The sequence below is a fragment of the Sapajus apella genome, unplaced genomic scaffold (genome assembly GCF_009761245.1).
Source record: "Sapajus apella isolate SASKATOON/1434 unplaced genomic scaffold, GSC_monkey_1.0 scaffold63, whole genome shotgun sequence".
Taxonomy (NCBI): Eukaryota; Metazoa; Chordata; class Mammalia; order Primates; family Cebidae; genus Sapajus; species Sapajus apella.
This window is the reverse complement of record NW_022437003.1, coordinates 4,598,460-4,611,868: the sequence shown is the minus strand read 5'-3', so window position 1 is coordinate 4,611,868 and position 13,409 is coordinate 4,598,460. Positions and strand designations below refer to the sequence as shown.

The 13,409-nt window shown below is 44.3% G+C and overlaps 1 long non-coding RNA gene across 1 annotated transcript; it reads right to left on the bottom strand.

Annotated features, from left to right (window-relative positions):
* Positions 1-842: 842 nt before the first annotated feature.
* LOC116529820 lies at positions 843-1,968 on the bottom strand. The gene is made up of 3 exons (XR_004259685.1): positions 1,948-1,968; positions 1,790-1,791; positions 843-960 (listed from the first exon to the last, which is right to left on the bottom strand). It is a non-coding gene; the product is annotated as an uncharacterized LOC116529820 (long non-coding RNA).
* Between the last annotated feature and the right edge of the window lie 11,441 nt (positions 1,969-13,409).

Below are 13,409 nucleotides of genomic sequence, written 5' to 3'. Positions count from 1 at the left end.
TCATAGTGTAAACTACAACATTGTAGTTTTTATATTGCAGTTATATTGTAGTTTATCAACTGTGCAACAGCATCATATCTAAAAACAATGCACACACTTTACTTAAAAAAAATACTTCATTGGCTGGGTGTGGCGGCTCACGCCTGTAATCAAAGCACTTTGGATGCCAAGGTGGGCGGATCACCTGAGGTCGGGAGTTCAAGACCAGCCTGACCAACATGGTGAAACCCCGTCTTAAAAAAAAAAAATACTTCATTACTAAAAAATGCTAACGATTATCTCAGCCTTCAGCAAGTCATATTTTTGCCTGTGGAGGCTCTTGCCTTGATGTTGAAGACTTGACTGATGAGGGGTGGTGGTCACCGAAGCCTGGGTTGGCTGTGACCATTTTCAAAAATAAATAAGACAAAAGTGAAATTTGCTGCATCAATCGACTCTTCCTTCCATGAAAGATTTCTCTGTGTCTTACAATGTGTGTAATAGCACTTTACTCACATTAAAATTTGAAGTCACACCTCTGAAATCCTGCCACTGCTTTATCAACTAAGTTTATGCAACATTCTAAATTCTTTGGTGCCATTTCAACAATGTTTAAAGCAGGGGTGTCCAACCTTTTGGCTTCCCTGGGCCACATTGGAAGAAGAAGAATCGTCTTGGGCCACACATAAAATACACTCACAATAACGATAGCCTATGAGCAAAAAACAAACAAACAAACAAAAAAATCTCATAATGTTTTAAGAAAGTTTACGAATTTGAATTGGGCCGCATTCAAAGCCGTCTTGGGCCACACGCAGCTCCTGCTGAAGTGGGTTGGACAAGCTTGGTTTACAGCATCTGTATCAGGAGTACATTCCATCCCAAGAAACCACTGTCTTTGCTCATCCAAAAGAAGCAACTCTTCATTCACTCAAGTTTGACCATGAGATTGCAGCAATTCAATCATATCTTCAGGCTTCACTTCATTTTTTTGTTTGTTTTTTTGTTTTTTGTCTTTTAAGAGACAGTATCAGCAGGACACAGTGGCTCACTCCTGTAATCCCAGCACTTTGGGAGGCTAAGGCAGCCAGATCATGAGGTCACGAGTTCGAGACCAGCCTGGCCAAGATGGTGAAACTCTGTCTCTACTAAAAATACAAAAAATTAGTCTGGCACAGTGGTGGACATCTATAATCCCAGTCACTTAGGAGGCTGAGGCAAGGGAGTCGCTCAAATCCGGGAGGCGGATGTTGCAGTCAGCGGAGATCACATCACTGCACTCTAGCCTGGGTGACAGAGACTCCATTTCAAAAAAAAAAAAAAAAAAAAAGAGGGCCAGGCACGGTGGCTCACACCTGTAATCCCAGCACTTTGGGAGGCCGAGGTGGATGGATCACGAGGTCAAGAGATCGAGACCATCCTGGTCAACATGGTGAAACCCCGTCTCTACTAAAACTACAAAAAATTAGCTGGGCATGGTGGCGCGTGCCTGTAATCCCAGCTACTCAGGAGGCTGAGGCAGGAGAATTGCCTGAATCCAGGAGGCGGAGGTTGCGGTGAGCCGAGATCGCACCATTGCACTCCAGCCTGGGTAACAAGAGCAAAATTCCGTCTCAATCTCGTCACAAAAAAAAAAAAAAAACAGAAAACAAAACAAAACAAAACAAAAAAGAGACAGTATCTCACTCTATTATTTTTCAGGGTAGAGTGCAGTAGCATGGTGGTCATAGACCACTGCAGCTTCCATCTCTTGGGCTCAAGTGATCTTTCTACCTCAGCCTCCTGAGTAGCTGGGACTAGAGTTATATACCACTATGCCTAGCTATAGTGGTAGACTCTATTTTTTGTAGAGATGGAGTCTCACTGTGTTGTCCAGACTGGTCTCAATCTCTTGGTCTCAAGCAATTCTCCCTCAGCTTCCCAAAGTGCTGGGATTACAGGCGTGAACAACCCCACCCAGCTCTCCACTTAAATTCTAGTTCTCTTGCTATTTTCACCACATCTGCAGTTCCTTATGCCCATTCAAGTCTTGAACCCCCCAAAGCCATCCATGAACGTTGGAATCAACTTCTTCCAAACTTCTGTTAATACTGATATTTCGACATCCTTCCATGTATTATGAATGTTCACAATGGCATCTGGAATTTTTTCCAGGATATTTTCAATGTACTTTACCCAGATCCATCAGAGGAATCATTATTTATGGCAGCTGTAGCCTTACAAAGCGCATTTCTTAAATAATAAGACTGGAAACGCAATTTAAAATTACTCCCTGATTCATGGGCTGCAGAATGGATATTGTATCAGGAGTCATGAAAAACAGCGTATTAATCTCCTTGCACATTTTCATCAGAGTTCTTGTGTGACCAGGTGCATTGTCAATGAGTAGTAAGATTCTGAAAAAAATCTTTCTTTCTGAGCAGAATTTCTCAGCAATTAATATGGGCTTAAAATATTCAGTAAGCCATGCTGTAAACAGATGTGCTGTCATTCAGGCTTTGTTCTTCCACTAATAGGTCACAGAGTAGATTTAGCATAATTTTCAAAGGCTCTAGGATTTTAGAATGATGAAATGAGCGTTGGTTTCACTTTAGTGTCACCAGCTGCATTAACCCCTACAAAAGTCAACCTGTCTTTTGATGCTTTGAAGCCAGCCATTGACTTCTCCTCTCTAGCTATGAAAGTCCTAGGTAGCATCTTCTTACAATAGAAGGCTCTTTCATCGATCTGCTCTTCAGTGTAGTAGCCACCTTCATCAACGATCTTAGCTAGTTCTTCTGAATAACCTGCTGTAACTTCTAGGTCAGCCCTTGCTGCCTCACCTTGCACTTTTATGTTATAAAGATGGCTTTTTTTTTTTTTTTACCTTAAAACTCCTCAAAACACCACATGTGCTAGTTTCAGACTTTTCTTCTGCAGCATCCTTGCCCCTCTCGGCCTTTATAGAATTGAGAGTTTAGGGCCTTTCCCTGGATTAGGCTTTGGCTTAAGGGAATGCTGTGGCTGGCTCGATCTTCCATCCAGACCACTCAAACTTTCTCCATATTAACAATAACTGTTTCACTTTCTTATCATTCACTAGAGTAGCACTTTTAATTTCCTTTAAGAACTTTTCCTTTGCATTCACAACCTGATTAACTCTTTGGCACAAGAGGCCTAGGTTTCGATGGGTCTTGGCTGTCCACATGCCTTCCTCATTAGGCTTCATCATTCCCAGCTTTGGATTTTAAGTGAGTGATGGTACAACTCTTCCTTTCTTTCTTTTTTTTTTTTTTTTTGAGACGGAGTTTTGCTCTTGTTACCCAGGCTGGAGTGCAGTGGCGCAATGTCGGCTCACCGCAACTTCTGCCTCCTGGGTTCAGGCAATTCTCCTGCCTCAGCCTCCTGAGTAGCTGGGATTACAGGCACGCGCCACCATGCCCAGCTAATTTTTTGTATTTTTTTAGTAGAGACGGGGTTTCACCATGTTGACCAGGATGGTCTTGATCTCTTGACCTTGTGATCCACCCGCCTCGGCCTCCCAAAGTGCTGGGATTACAGGCTTGAGCCACCACGCCCGGCTTTTTACAACTCTTCCTTTCACTTGAATACTTAAAGGCCATTACAGGATTATTAATTGGCCTAATTTCAATATTTTTGTGCCTCAGGGCATAGGAAGGCCCGCAGAGAGCAAGAGAAATAGGGGGATGGCCAGTTTTTGATACACAAAACATTTATTGATGACTTTTGCAGTATTACATGGGTGTGTATAGTGGTACCCAAATACAATGGCAATAGCAACATCAAAGATCGCTGATTACAGATCACCGTAATGGATATAATAATAAGGAAAACATCTGAAATATTGTGAGAATTACCAAGCTTTGACACAGTGGCATGAAGTGAGCACATGCTGTTGGAAAGATGGTTCTGACAGACTTGTTCCACATAGGGTTGACACAAACCCCCGTTTGTAAGAAACACAACATCTGCAAAGTGCAATAAAGCAAAGAAAAAGAAGAGATATGCCTGTATGCTACAGCATGGATGGACCTTGACAACATTAGGGAAACTGAAATAAGCCAGACACTAAAGGACAATTTTTTTATTTTAATTTTTTTGAGACGAAATCTCACCCTGTCTCCCAGGCTGGAGTGCAATGGTGCAATCTCGGCTCACTGCAACCTCCACCTCCCTGGTTCAAGCGATTCTCCCTCCTCAGCCTCTTGAGTATAAAGGACAAATACTGTGTGGTTCCACTGACATGAGGTACCTAGAAGAATCAAATTCACAGAAACAATGGAGAATCCTGGTTACAAGGGACTATGAGAGAGAAGGGAATGAAGAACTGCTATTTAGTGGGAACAAAATTTCTGTTGGGGATGTTGAAAAAGGTTGAGTCCAGATAAAGGTGATGATTACATAACACTGGGAATGTGTTTGATTGTACACTTACAAACAGTTGAAATGGTAAATATTATATTATGTTTATTTTTACCACAGTAAAAAAAAAATATGGTCCAGGGAGAATGTATAAAACAGGAAAAAGAGAAGGAAGAAGATATTAAGGGAATAACAGAAGGAAATGAAGCCACCCATGAGATCCAGAAAGTCAGAGCAATAGAACGGGAGTGAAGAGGGAGTGCTGTCAAGGAAACCAAGGTGGAAAGAAAAAACTAATTTTCTACCCACAGGCCCGTTGGTGATATGCTGCCAATAACGTTCCCTATTTAAAACCCACAAGAATGAGGTACAATCAGCCTACCGAATACGAAAAGGTAGTGTGTTCCTCTGCTTCTCCCTATTCTGAATCTCCTCCTAATCATTGACCAGGCAAATCAAGCACTTTGACTACCATTCTCTTCTTCAACTCTTGCAAGTTCTCTCTGAGAATAAAGCCTCTCATAACTCTCCTTTCTCTTAATGCTTCATGCTGAGAAATGTCTGGCTACATGACATCGTTTTGATGGCAATCCTACAGTATGGATTCAAAATACTTGTTTAACAGGAAAGGGGACGGGGAATGGTGGCTCACACCTGTTATCCCAACACTTTGGGAGGCCAAGGTGGGAGAATCCCTTGAGGCCAGGAGTTTGAGACCAACTTAAGCAACATAGCCTGACTTTGTCTTGTTAAAAAATAATAATAATTGGCCAGGCACTGTGGCTCATGCCTGTAATCCCAGCATTCTGGGAGGCCCAGGTAGGCAGATCACCTGAGGTCAGGAGTTGGAGAACAGCCTGACCAACACGGTGAAACCATATCTCTACTAAAAATACAAAAAATAGCCAGGCCTGGTGGTGTGCACCTATAATCCCAGCTACTTAAGAGGCCAAGGCAGGAGAATTGCTTGAACCTGGGAGGTGGAGATTGCAATGAGCCGAGATCGCACCACTGCACTCCAGCCTGGGTGACAGAATAACACTCCATCTCAAAAATAATGATAATAATTAAAAAATAAAAAGGAAGGTAAATCTGAAGATGCTCTAAACAGCATCGTTCTTCCATCTCTCCTTATCCCCACATGAAAGCAGAAAGAATATCTACACAGCAAAACCAAATACCCATGGGTAGCGTTTACAGTAAAACTCAGTGGCAGAGTAACCCCATGAATCTCAAAGTACAGTGAGTGGAGACGTACTACCAAGTGCCGTAAGAGCTGCGTGGCTTCAGCAGTGAGGGAGGAGGGAAACCAGCTAGTGTCAGTGGGACTTGAGAATTAGAGAACCCCCAAACAGGCGACAGAGCTTCACTGGGACACCAATGGGCTGGCCTGCAGATGGCCTCGAAAACTGAGAAGGTCCTGTCCTGGGGGGAAGTGAGAGCAGGGGGCTATGGTAGGAGCATCTGAGGGAACCGGGGCAGTCTCTCTTAAAACCAGCTCCCAGGTCTCCCTTTTAAGATGAGGTCCCACGCCGAGGAGAAACTGTTGAGAGTGGAGCCAAAATTGATCAGGGCATTGCCGGGAACAGTGGCTCATGCCTGTAATCCCAGCATTTTGGGAAGCTGAGGCAGGCACATCGCTTAAGTTCAGGAGTTCGAGACCAGCTTGGCCAACATGGCGAAACCCCATCTCTACTAAAAATACAACAATTAGCCAGGTGTGGTGGTGGACACCTGTAATCCCAGCTACTTGGGAGGCTGAGGCAGGAGAATTGCTTGAACCTGGGAGGTGGAGGTTACAGTGAGCTGAGATCATGCCATGGCACTCCAGCGTGGGTGACAGAATAAGACTGCATCTCAAAAAAAAAAAATTGATCAGAACAACTGATCACAAAATTGATTAGGGATATGAGAGAAGAAAGAAAGAGAAGGTGTAGACTAGAGTGAAATAGCAGGTGGGGAGCACAACAGGGAATCTCAGAAATAAGCCACTCTATTCATAGAAGCAGGAGAGGATGGAGCTCTGCAGAGCCAGACGAGGTTTTCTGAACACTTCTCACTCTAGAAGTCCAGGAAAACTACCTTTTCATCAAAATGAGCAACTGATAAGTATTGAAGACAAATTAAGTACAAAGTTATTCTTAGTATTATTTTGAGACAGGATCTTGCTCTGTTGCCCAGGCTGAAGTGCCATGGTACAATTTCAGGTCACTGCAACCTCCGCCTCCTGGGCTCAAGCGGTCCTCCCACCTCAGCCTCCCAAGTAGCTTGGACCACAGGCACAGGCCACCATGCCTGGCTAGTTTTGTTTATTTTTTGTAGAGATGGGTTCTCACTATGTTTTCTCAGGCTAGTCTACAACTCCTCATCTTAGGCAATCTTCCTGCCTCAGCCTCTCCAATTGTTGGGATTACAGGTGTGAGCCACAACACCCAGCAAAATACAAAATTATTAGAAGAATAAAAGAAAAGGAGTATGATGATGACTGTTAAGTTCACAGAACAAGGATGAGCAGACAAGGCTTGCGTTGGATTTGCCAAAGGGATCGAACCTGAGAGCAGTGCAGGAAATGCAGAGAAGCAAGATGAACTGCACCCTGAGTGTGCAATCTACCAAAGCCAGACAGTGACGTTGAACAGCCCAGGTTCTTTGAATGAGTTTCCTGGAACTCCCGTGACAAGCTACTCCATGCAGCAGAAATGTATTCTTTCACAGTAATGGAGGACAAGTCCCAAATCAAGATGTCTGCAGGGCAGGTTCTTTCGCGGGAGTGAGGACCTGAGACAGGATCTGTTCTGTGCCGCTGTCCTGGTTTCTGGTGGCTGCCCACAGTCTTTGCAGTGTTCCTTGGTTTATGGACATATCACTTCAATCTCTGCCTCTGTTTTTACATGCTCTCCCCCGCCTTTCTACTCTTTTTTTGTTTCATTTTGTTTGGAGATGGAGTTTCACTCTTGTCACCCAGGCTGGAATGGAGTGCCGTGGCGTGATCTCGGTTCACTGCAACTTCCACTTCCTGGGTTCAAGTGATTCTCCAGCCTCGGCCTCCTACAGGCACCCGCCACCATGCCTGGCTGTTTTTTTGTTTTGTTTTGTGTTTTGTTTTTCAGGTCCATACTGGCTAATTTTTTTTTGTATTCTTAGTAGAGATGGAGTTTCTCCATGGTGGCCAGGATGGTCTTGAACTCCTGACCTCAGGTGATCCACCCGCCTCCCAAAATGCTGAGACTACAGGCGTGAGTCACTCGGCCTGCCTTTCTACTCTTTTAAGGACACTTGCCATTGGATTTAGTGCCCACCTTAATTCAGGATGATCACATCTTGAGATGATACCTACCTTAATTATTCTGCAAAGACCACTTTTTTATGCAGCTGTGTTCAAAGGACTGCTTCTTAAAATAAGGTCAAATTCCTAGGTTTTAGTGAACATATCTTTTGGGGGAGCCACCATTCAACCTCCTGCGTTCATCAAGACAGGTAGTAAGGTAAATCTGAAATGGATGAGGACTAAGATTGTAAGGTAAATCTGAAATGGATGAGGAGTCATACAGTAAAAGAGACTTAAAAGACATCAACCTTTTGTTGCACTTTATTATTATTTAAAAAAAAATTTTTTTTGAGACAGAGTCTTGCTCTGCTGCCCAGGCTGGAGGGCAGTGGCACAATCTTGGCTTAGTGCAACCTCTACCTCCTAGTTCCAAGCGATTCTCCTGCCTCAGCCTCCCTAGTAGGTGAGATCACAGGTGCTCACCAACATGCCTTGCTAATGTTTGTATTTTTGGTAAAGAACGGGTTTCACCGTGTCGGCCAGGCTGGTCTCAAACTCCTGACCTTGTGATCTGCCCACCTCAGCCTCCCAAAGTGCTAGGATTACAGGCATGAGCCACCACGCATGGCCTATGTTTACATTTTCGACTCGGGGGGCCACATGCAGGTTTGTTACATGAACATATTGCATCATGCTGAGGTTTGGGCTTCAGTTGCACCTGTCTCATAAGTAGGGAACACAGTACCCAATAGGCAGCGTTTCAACCCCGGTCCCTCCCTCCCTCCCACCTTTTGGAGTCCCCAATGTCTATTGTTCCCATCTTTAAGACACATCAACCTTTTTTAAAATGGACAACACTAAACTCTATATCCTAGAGATGCATATTTGGGTGATGACACTACAGAAACACAAGGTAGTGAGGACTACAAATGTCAGGCTAAGGCTGGGCACCATGGCTCACGCCTGTAATCCCAGCATTTTGGGAGGTTGAGGCAGGCAGATTGCCTGAGGTCAGGAGTTTGGAACCAGCCTGGCTAACATAGGGAAGCCCCGTCTCTACTAAAACTACAAAAATTAGGTGGGAATGGTGGTGCACGCCTGTAGTCCCAGCTACTCAAGAGACTGAGGCAGGAGAATTGCTTGAACTGCGGAGATGGCAGTGAGCCGAGATCACCCGACTGGTGATCACTCCAGCCGAGATCACTCCAGCCTGGGCAACAGAACGAGACTCTGTCTCAAAAAAAAAAAAAAAAAAAGGGAGGGGCTTGTGCTCAGGGTGGGGCACAAGAAAGGGACTTCAGGGGTGTAGAAAGTTCTATGTCTAGACGTGGGTGGTGGTTACAAAGGTGTTCGCCTTAATAAATCATTAAGCCAAACATTTGTTTTGTTTGGTTGTCTTCCTATTTTATGTTAAAATAAAAATCTGTTTCACAAAGGCAAGAAAACACATACCTTTGAGATAATACCTTTCTTTTCCATCCAGCCTATTTTGTCTGAATCACATTGCTTGTTAATTGAGTAAGAAGAGCTTTAGTAAAATGCTATTGGCAATCACAGTACCATCTAAATAAACGATTTTGCTAACAGTGACAATCTCAGTTGCTCAAAAAATACTATGTATAAGCCAGTTTTCTATGCTATAGCTGCCAAAGAAGCCAATGAATAGCGGAGAGACTGCTAGGTCACGGATGGTAGTGTTTCTCAGAGTGTGTTTTGTGGACCACCTGCATCAAAAACATCCAGCTTGTGATGCGGATTCCTGCATCCCCACAGAGAGGCCAATTCAGAAGACACACTTGGGAACAGAGCTCTACGCCAGAAGTTCATCCTAGATTTATTTTAAAACATAAGCTCTGTTCAAATAGTACCTTGCTGGTCAAAGAACTTAAGAGAAGGAACGCTATACTGGTATCTACACTGCTATCTATAATAACTATAATGGTCAGTTTTCTAGGATAAGCACTTAGAAATTGTGTTATGAGTGTTTCATGTGGTAATGGCTTAAGGATATACCCCTCCTTCTTCTAAACCAGAAAGATAAAACAGAGAATGTTATTTCTTTGTGGGCAACTAACCGAATTGCAATTAAAAAGCTTTAAACTGCTAAACTAGTCTTCTCCAGATCCTAAAATGTAAAACTATAGACTCTAAATCTGATGTGGCAACTAGATTTGGCTGAACCAAATGAAAGGCACAATTTAAACTTTCAATGTTCCAAAGACCTTCTTTGCTTATGAGCAGTTTCCTTATCTCCTTAAACAGTAATTTTTCCATTCTGAATTCTCATGCAACTGTTGAATAGCATTGCTTCTTGGAAGTTGTTTATATAGATTTTATGGATGTTGGCCAAATTGTATTTCTAAATGAAAATGAAGACTTTCAGAGACGATGGTAATGTCAAACCCTGTAGATAGTATGTATATACATACATATGTACATGTATGTATGTATATAAACATGTGTGTGTGCATGTATGAAAATGAATCCAGAGCGCCTGTTAACAGGAAGAATAGAGAGCAAGAAGGATGTCAGAAACATACATCAAGGCATTTAGGCACGAGGGACGAGGACATAGGTCAGGGGCAATTCTAGCTGTGGCAATGGGAAGTTATAGAAGTACAAAGGTATACACGTGACTCTAGCTCTTAGTCTCCAGTGCTCAAAGGAATTATCTGGAGGGGCTTGTGAAAAGCAGATTCTCGGGCCCTGCCTTAAAGGGTTCTGATTCATTCGGTTGAAGTAGAGCTTAGGAATCTGCATTTTTATAAACTCCTTAGGTGAGTCTGTGCCTGCTGGTCAGCAAGTCATACGTTGAAAACTCTTCGGTTGGGTCTGCAGCTCAGGCTAGGAGTATCGCTGATGTCCAGCAAGAAATGACATCTTGGGAGGAATGAAAACAAGATGGGGGCCGGGTGCAGTGGCTCATGCCCATAATCCCAGCACTTTGGGAGGCCGAGGTGGGTGGATGGCTCGATTCCAGTAGTTCAAGACCAGCATGGGCAACATGACGAAACCCCATCTCTACAAAAAATACACACACACACAAATTAGCCGGGCTTGGTGGTGTGCACCTGCAGTCCCAGCTACTTGGGAGGCAGATGTGGGAGGATCACTTAGCCCAGGAGGTGGAGGTTACCGTGAGCCATGATCTCATCACAGTTGTACTCCAGCGTGGATGACAGAGCGAGAAACTATCTCAAAAAAACCAAGATGAATAGCAGTCAAGAGGTTTGAAGGTTCAGGTAGGAAGGATAACAGGCTGTGTTCGTTTCTTAAGCTGCCATAAAAATTACCACAGACTAGGTGGCTTAAGGCAGTAGAAATTTAATCCACTACAATTCTGGAGGCCAGAAGTTCAAAATCAAGGTGTTGGCAGGGCTCTGCTCTCTCCAGAGGCTCTAGGAGAGATTCTGTTCCTTTCCTCTCCCAGCTTCTGGTGGCTGTGGCCATTCCTTGGTTTGTAGCCACTCATTCCATTCTCTGCCCCCGCCTTCACATGGCTTTCTCCTCCTCTCTGTGTGTCTCTTCCCTGGGTGTCCCCTGTAAGGACTTTTGTCATTGAATGTAGGGGCCACCCCAAATAATCCAAAATGGTCTTATCCTGAGATCCTTACCTTAGTTACCTCTACAAAGACTCTTTTCCCCCGGATATCACAATCACAGAGTCTAGAAATTAGGATGCAGATATAACTTTTGGGGTGCCACCTGTCAACCACACAGGCCTATTCTGGGAAAACTAGAAGCCTTGGGCCAGTCAGAGCAAGGGAAAGGGGGGTGATAGTTGGCAAGAACATCCCTTTCTAGTGCTAGAAAAGTTCGTCGTCAAGGGAAGGTGAGGAGGGCTGAGACTGAGGAGTGACAGACACTCGTCACTAATAGATCAGCAGGTTGGAATGGGATAGACAGTAGAGCTGACTTTATGTTGTTATCCTGATTTTCTGAGTCGGGATTCTGTAATCACAACTAACCAGGACATGACTGCACTCCTAGCATGGGACAAAGCTAAGCTGCTCCAGCAAGTGGACATCCAGGGGCTCTAGGCAGATTAGATGCTGGGAGTCAGGTTGGGCAAAGAGCTGCAAAGCAGGATCACACAAGTAAGTAGATTCATAAATAGCTGCCACTTATTGGGCATCTGCTATATGCCTGGCACTTTATATGTATCATTGCCTCTTTCCATCATAACCTAGCAATAAGGGTGTCAAAACATGGGGCTCCATTTTTCCTTTTTTATTTTTATTTTTTAAGACAGTCTCGCTGTCACCCAGGTTGGAGTGCAGTGGCGCTATCTCGGCTCACTGCAACCTCTGCCTCCCGGGTCCAAGCGATTCTCTTGCCTCAGCCCTTGAGTAGCTGGGATTACGGGCATGTGCCACCACACCTGGCTAATTTTTGTATTTTTAGTAGAGACGGGGTTTCACCATGTTGTCCAGGCTGATCTTGAACTCCTGACCTCAGGTGATTCACCAGCCTCGGCTTCGTAAAGTGCTGGGATTACAAGCATGAGCCACCATGCCTGGCCTAATTTTTGTATTTTTAGCAGAGATGGGGTTTCATCATGTTGGGCAGACTGGTCTCAAACTCCTGAACTTAGGTAATCCACCTTCCTTGGCTTCCCAAAGTGCTGGGATTACAGGCATGAGCCACCACCCCTAGCTATAGAGCTTTAATCTTTAAAAGCCTTTAAAACAGGCTTTAACATAGGCTTTTAAAGATTAAAGCTATATAGCTAGTAAATGGCAGAGCCAGAGTTTAAACCCAGATCACTCTGACTCCAAAGCTCATTCTTTCTACTAAAACATGCTACCTCGGATTTTAGCATCTTATCTTCCACTACCTTCTCTTTGAACTCTTCTCTCCACCTGCTCATCCTAGAGTTCACTAGACATGAAATGTCAAAACATCTGCTTCTCTACCAAATACCCTACGTTAAAAAAACTTGGGTAAGGTAGAATGATAAATCTCTCAAACCAGAATTGCAGGTGTGGGCCTAGAGTGCGAACACTTGCTTTCTTGTGGCTGTGTCGTATTTATCTTACTGCAGTCACTTGTGGGGAGCTCAAGCTGGGATTGTACACACAGCCCCAGTCCCAGGCTGGTCTCTAATCATAAGGCGCAGGTCTATAATTACTGTGTATGTTGCACCACTCCTCCCTCACAAACCCCACTACTGCCACCAGATGCATGCTGCCAGTGCTGTTCTGCAGATGGTAATACCCAAGTAGTGACAGTACTAGTCTCCTCCACAGGTATACCCGTAGAGGAAAGCAACAGTGATGGAACAAGAGCAGGGAAGCTGCTGGTCTGTTACACTTCTAGCTCATGCACTTTGAGTACCACTTAATCTGCCCTAAAGATAGTGTCACTTCTGGCTGGGCACAGTGGCTCACGCCTGTAATCCCAGCACTCTGGGAGGCCCAGTGGGCGGATCACCTAGGGTGAGGAGTTCCAGACCAGCCTGGCCAACATGATGAAACCCTGTCTCTACTAAAAATACAAAAATTAGCCAGGTGTGGTGGCACACACCTGTAGTCCCAGCTACTCGGGAAGCTCAGGCAGAAGAATTGCTTGAACCCTGGAGGCGGAGGTTGCAGTGACCTGAGATCGCGCCACTGCACTCTAGCCTGGGCAACAAGAGCCAGACTGTCTCAAAAAAAAAAAAAAATTGTGTCACTTCTACCAGTGTCAACAAATGTTTAGGGCTATGGATCCTCAACTAGCTTGAATGTAAGACTAAAATATTCCTGAGCCTGGTGCAAGGTTTAATAGGACTTTTAATTCATCTGTTTCAGAAAAGGTA